At 39.3% G+C, this 6,998-nt stretch overlaps 1 long non-coding RNA gene across 1 annotated transcript; it reads right to left on the reverse strand.

The window, feature by feature from the left end:
- Nucleotides 1–5,333: 5,333 nt before the first annotated feature.
- Nucleotides 5,334–6,184, reverse strand: LOC123404194. The gene is made up of 3 exons (XR_006611683.1): nt 6,147–6,184; nt 6,009–6,059; nt 5,334–5,405 (listed from the first exon to the last, which is right to left on the reverse strand). It is a non-coding gene; the product is annotated as an uncharacterized LOC123404194 (long non-coding RNA).
- Nucleotides 6,185–6,998: the final 814 nt, after the last annotated feature.

A 6,998-nucleotide genomic window follows, 5' to 3' on the forward strand; every position in this document is an offset into this window, starting at 1 on the left:
TGCTGTGCTCCTAGTAGACGGGGTTTGGTTGAGAGGTTATCATGAGTGTTGTGAGAACATAATAATCAAGACCTGAAGACTCCAAGACTTGCAAGACCTGAGAACGAAATATACCTCTGGGTGAAGGATGGTTCAGATGGGCTCCCTAGGAAAACTAGCGGAGGACCCGAGATGCATGGAGAAGCGCCATGACATCTTGCGGAAAGCTTCACCCAGGCTCAAAGATATGGATGGATATTTCAAGACCCAAGGCTTACCTGCACAACCACAAGTCATTATGGGCTCTGGCTTGGTTGGACAACGTGGTGACTCTGGACGGGCGGTGCTATGAGATGTAGAAGAACGGTAGGATTGGATGGGCACCGACAAAGGCTCAGAGGAACCCGTTGAAAGACCATGTTTTGATCATCCAGTTCTCAAACACCCTGAAGTGCGAGGACTTCAACGGAGGCGATCAAATCTTGTGGGGAACGTGTGCAAAACTTTGTAGAGTACGCAAACCTAATCGATTAGCCATGTCCGCGGTCATGGACAACTTGAGCCAAAGGAACTGAAGTTATCAGGAATTCCCAACACCATTTATTATTGATGTGGGTAATATTGATAACTTGGGTATGAGAAATGGTTGGTGGAACCTTCTCATTAACAACCAACAATGTAGTAAATTTTGCTTTTAGCCCTCTCCTGCTGTAGGAGAAAACTTTGCTTTCCGCTAAAAACTCACAGCCCCACCTACCATATATGCATATAGTATAGATGATACTTTTCAACCTCTCTCTTTTGTGACTTGCCTGCATATTCCATATGATGACCTACACGGCTGCAACGTCTTATGTTGCAGATATTTTCTTCGACGAGTAATAGTACGATTCAGGGTTACAGTTTGCACTCATCCTACCATTGGTGTTTATTGGGACTCCACTCCCTTTGACTGTTTCCGCTGAGATTTTGAGGTATATATCAATTTTCCGTTATTTACATGTGATTACACTTTGATATATACATTGATGTAGTGTGTGAGCCAGCATACTATTCCAGGGATGGCATAGATACACAGAGACTTGACTCGTTTTGAGTCGGGTCTCTACAAGTGAACATCATCTGACTCCGGTCCATATCACCACCATTGCTTACACCTACACCATTTACTGCTATCATTTACTTTTCTGTTGCAATCACTATCACTATTCCCGCTTGTGTTTTGATCCTTTGCAAACTACAAGGCGAGAGAGATTGACAACCTCTTTGTACTCGTTGGGAGCAAAGTTATTTGTGTGTGTGCAGGTCCACGTCTTCTACTTGCGCCAGGGCGGGGAACACCTACTTGTTGATCCTAGGAGTCCTCCTGTTTCAATAAACCTTACAGTCTTCGTGTAAGGGAAAACTTGCTGGTAACTACATCTCCACTTTGCACTTGGGGTAACCAACGAGGAGCGATAAGTATATTCATCATCTCGTCATCAAGCAAGTTTTCTGACGCCGTTGCCGGGGACTCCAGTCTTCAATATAGGGGAGTTGCACACTACCTTTAGCTTTGCTTTTTAGTCTTGTTAGTTTGCTTTTTAGTTTTTTTATTTAGAGTCTTATACCAAAAACCACAAAAAAATTGTTGCTTTGTTCTTGCTTGTTGCCACTGCTATGGGTTCCGCCGAGAACACCAAGTTGTGTGACTTCACTAGTCACAACAACAATGACTTTTTCTGCACTCCTATTGCTGCTCCCGCCACTGGGGCTACCTCCTATGACATTAAACGTGCTTTACTGAACCTTGTTATGAAAGATCAATTCTCCGGTGTTGGAGATGATGCTGCTTTGCACTTGAACAATTTTGTTGAGCTTTGTGTTATGCAAAAATATAAAGAAGTATATGGTGATATTGTTAAACTTAAGCTTTTCCCTTTCTCCTTGAGAGGAGGAGCTAAAGTGTGGGTTCAATCTTTGCCTAGGTATAGCATAGATTCTTGGGATAAATGCAAAGATGCTTTTATTGGGAAGTATTACCCATCTGTTAAGATTATCCAGTTAAGAAGTAACATTATGAATTTTAGGCAAGTGGATAATGAACACGTTGCTCAAGCTTGGGAACGTATGAAATCTCTTGTTAATAATTTCCCTACACATGATTTGACTACTTGGATGGTTATCAAAACTTTCTATGTAGGATTGAACTTTACCTCGCAGAATCTATTAGACTTGTCCGCGGGAGGAACCTTTATGTCAACTACACTTGGTGTTGCCACAAAGCTATTGGATGAGATGATGACAAATTATTTTCACTGGCACACCAAGAGAGCTCCAACAGGTAGGAAGGTAAACTCTGTTGAGGAGATCTCCTCCCTTAATGATAATTTTGACATGATCATGACTTTACTTACTAAGCAAGATCCTATTGATCCTCATGATGTTCCTTTCAATTCTTTGGTTGCTCAAGAAAGAGAGCAAGTTGATTTTAATTTTATCTATAGGAACAACTTTAATAATAATGCTTATAGGAGTAATTTTGGTAGCAATCCTAGACTGTTCCCATCCAACAACTATGGGAATAGCAACACCTATAGTTACACTCCTAATGATAGAAGAATGCCTACTTAGAGACAGAAAAATCTACCAATAATTATATGCACACCCAATATGAACAAAACAAGGCCTTATCTAAACAATTAGATGAGCCTTCTTCTATCTTGCAAAACATTGGAAGACAACTAGAGAGCCTGAATAGTGAGATTTCCAATCTCCAAACTAGACTCACCACCACGGAGACCCAAGTTTCCAATATGTCTCACACACAGTCCACTTTGATAAATCAAATGGCAGCCAAACCCAAAGTGGTTGTAACTCAAGAAGAGGTAGATAGGATTAAGATCCTTCCTACACATACTACCATTTCTACTATACAAGTTGTTGAGGACCTAAAAACTTTTAGCACCCATCACACTCCTAGTACCAATGGATCTATTAATTGTGATGCTAATACCTCAACTATAGGACAAGAAGGTCCTTTGAATTTAGAGACTATCAAAAGAATGAGCTTATATGACATTACTACCACTTTAATTAATGGTAGTAATCTTGATTTTGACAATTGTAGTCTTTCCGAAGTTATCACCTTTTTGCAAAGAACCTCTAAAGACCCCCACACTAGTACACTCAATATTGCCTTCACCGAGCATATTATAAATGCTCTTATCAAAGCTAGGTAGGAGAATCTGAAGCTAGAGACTTATATTCCTAGAAAACTAGAAGATGGTTGAGATCCTATGGTAAAGATTAAATTGAATAATATCTCTGGCTTTGCTTTATGTGATGTTGGAGCTAGTGCCTCCGTTATGCCCAAAAGAATGTATGATATGCTTGATTTGAAACCTTATGATCAATGTTCTTTTGGTGTTCGTCTTGTTGATTCTTGCGTAAAGAAACCTTTAGGGATAATTGATGATGTGCTTATTGTTGTCAATGATAATTATGTGCCTGTTGATTTTCTTATTATGGACATTGAGTGTGATCCTTCATGCCCAATTATTTTGGGACGTCCTTTTCTCCGCACCGTTGGTGCTATCATTGACATGAAAGAAGGGACCATTTGATTCCAATTTCTCCTTAAAAAGGGAATGGAACACTTCCCTTGAAATAAGATTAGTTTACCTTATGAGTCCGTTATTCGGGCAAGTTATTCTTATGGAGTTGATAATACTTGATCTTTTTTGCATCATGCCTAGCTCAAATGCATAAAAGAAAGCGCTTGTTGGGAGGCAACCCAATTTGTTTTTACTTTCAGTTTTAGTGGTATGGATGCTTGTACTACTGTAGCAACATCATTGTATCTTTATTTTCAAGCTTTGTGCCAAGTTTTAGCCTCCGATTGCAAGAAAGTTCAAAAAAGTTGTGACATGTTGTCTAGAAACAGATTTTGTCTGCTTGACGGAAAAATTCGCCAAAAATCACCATATGTTCTTTTTGATCCGAATTGTTTTGACAGCATGCTCTATATAATTGTCTTTCTAGCATTTGTTCTGAGTTTTTTGATTTGAGTTGCCGAAGTACCCCGAAAATTATTTACTACATGTTGTTCTGTTTTTCACAGATTCTGCTATGTTTTGCGTTTTCATCATTTTCCAAATCTTAAGCTTGATTTTCCTTTGAAAAAACCTTTTGGCAATCATGAGAAACAGTAGCTTTTCATGAAAATCTTTTTTTCCAGCAGGTAATGAATTATTTTATCATGGGTACTAACCAATCTAATCAGCTTATGATGAGTTTCGTATGAAGGGAGTTTTCAAGTATGCGATGGAAGATGATGAAAGAAGATCCAGGAGTATTAAGCGCTCAAGATTGGGGATGCCCCCATGCACTCGAAGAAATATTCAAGGAGACTCATGGGTCCAAGATTGGGGATGCCCCCGTGCATCCCCTTCTCTGTCAACAATCATCATTTCGTCTAACTCCATGCTATATTTTTATCACTTCATATGTTATGTGCTATGCTTGGAGCGTCCCGTTCTTTAATTTTTAGTTTGTTTTAATTTTTCTTGTTGTTCATAACAAGTAGGAACCTAGCCTACCTTGTTAGGGAAAGAAACACGCTCCATTCACTACTAGGAAAAGGCCTGCTAGTGGCACACCTGTTTTGGCTACTAATGGCGCACTACAGTTGCGCCACTAGGATCACGCCATTAGAATTTTTTACTAATGGCGCACCACAGGTGCGCCATTAGTATCTGGTATACTAATGTCACACTAGGCAGTCGCTATTTGTATAGCTCATGGTGCGCCATTAGTATCTGGTATACTAATGGCTCACCAGGCAGTGCGCCATTAGTATAGCTCATGGTGCGCCATTAGTATCTTGTATACTAATGGCGCACGAGGCAGTGCGCCATTAGTATAGCCCATGGTGCTCCATTAGTATGCCTCCCAGGGCATATATACTAATGGCGCACCAGGCAGTGCGCCATTAGTATAAGCCATGGTGCTCCATTAGTATCTGGTATTCTGGCATATATATGTTTTGTTTTAAATCCACAAATTCAACAGCACATAACATATATATCAAATATATAGTACATAATATGTGCCCAATAGTTTTACTGATCCACAACACATAACATATATGCAAAGTTGCATAACAAATTTCATGATCGATATATCAAAATTCCATAGCATCCATACATCCAAAATTCGATAGCATCCATATATACATATAGTTCTGTAGCATCCATACATACATAGCTCCATAGCAAATATAATACAGAATGATACTTTGCGGGCATTAGTAAGTAATATTTGGCACTAAAACAAATGCCGTCATGTCCATATCGTAGTCCAAAGAGCATCCACGTGGCAATGTGTGGGTTCATCCTCCTGGTTGTAATCACCGTCGACGTCCTCGTCCTCCCGTCGTCGTCCTACTGCAATGTAAATAAATAGCAACACCAGAAAATCACAAAGTAATGACATTTTTTTGCTACGTACAGAGCAATGACTGATACGATCAAATATCAACAAACATTAGCAGAGTCAAGTATGCATGCCAATGTCATTAGCAAAGTACAGAGTAATGACTGACATAATCAAAATGTCAACAAACATCAGCAGAGTCAAGTATGCATGCAAATGATATTTTGAGGGCGAATAGATCAAAGCAAATAGCCATACAAATACTGAATATTCTCTATTGATGATTTTGTTTTATTTTGCGGGATAAGTAACCACCGGTATAGTCAAAATATCAGTAAACATCAGCAGAATCAGGTGTACATGCAAGTGATACTTTCAAAACAATCAGCACAGAAAGTCATCAAAATTGTAAATAGTATTTATCAGTTGTCACAAGGCAGAATCTGCGATACCCGAGTCTTTCGGAACAAACTCTAGGCCAAAGAGAAACAACAATACAAGACGTATATGTTGCAAGTAGTTTCTTTGTTTACTCATGTTTACTGGAAGCCAACAGCAGACATGTAGATATGAGCACGCAGAGACTAAGCATACATGTGCTACATCCAACATACCACACTGTTAAGCCAATCTCTTGTTTCAGCTTTAGCCTTCTTTCTAGGATCCTGCGGGAAATAAGAAATGATGATGAGATTCATAACAAGTGAAGAAAAAGGGGTTAATCAAACACAGAAAAGAGACCGAGTGCATACAGTTTTCGGCTGTTGTCCTAAGCCTTCTTTTGAGAAGGCCTTGGTTATAGTTTCCTTCTCACAGACCTTAAATCGTTCCATCTCGTGCTCAATCTACTTGCGGGCATCCATGAGAGCCTGCTCATAAGAGGCACTAACCTATGTCAACATATATCACAAATAGATTAAACCCAAAACAATAAGTTATACCCAACTTTAAAGGTTAACATGTAAATAAAGGAAAATAACCACCACAAAATTGAAACAAGGAATAACTGTATTCTAAACGAAGAAGTAAAATCAGGAACCCTAGCATATTTCTTCAGTAAGACATTGTCACACCGTCAAGCATGTCAACTTTCCTTACCTGTTCAAGGAAAGGGATAATCTCAGTAAATCTTAAAAATGACTCAAGCAGCACACATAGGAGCATCTTTGCAGATAAAGTCATGCAGGACATCAGAAACACACGATGCCAGGAGTGGCATTTGCTTCTCTAGAGTATACCACACTCAGATTTATTGAACATAACAGCACTATGAGCCAATTACGATACGGCGAATGGCACCGCAACTACAGTAGTTCTAGTGACCACTGTTCTAAGAATATCAGCATCGAGTGATCAAACATGTCAACTAAGCCTCCCATTATTGCAGCAGTCTCAACATCTGTAATCCCAACCCTATGTGAACAGATTGCACTAGCATGTACCGTCCTCGCTCCGTTCCTAAACATTAGTTTTTTTAGAGATTTCACTATGGACAACATACTTTAGAGTGTAGGTTAACTCATTTTGCTCCGTGTGTAGTGCAATTTCTAAAAAGATTTATATTTAGAAACGGAGGGAGTACATTTCAAGATTTTAAGAACTAA

This window comes from Hordeum vulgare, chromosome 6H (genome assembly GCF_904849725.1).
Source record: "Hordeum vulgare subsp. vulgare chromosome 6H, MorexV3_pseudomolecules_assembly, whole genome shotgun sequence".
NCBI classification, from domain to species: Eukaryota; Viridiplantae; Streptophyta; class Magnoliopsida; order Poales; family Poaceae; genus Hordeum; species Hordeum vulgare.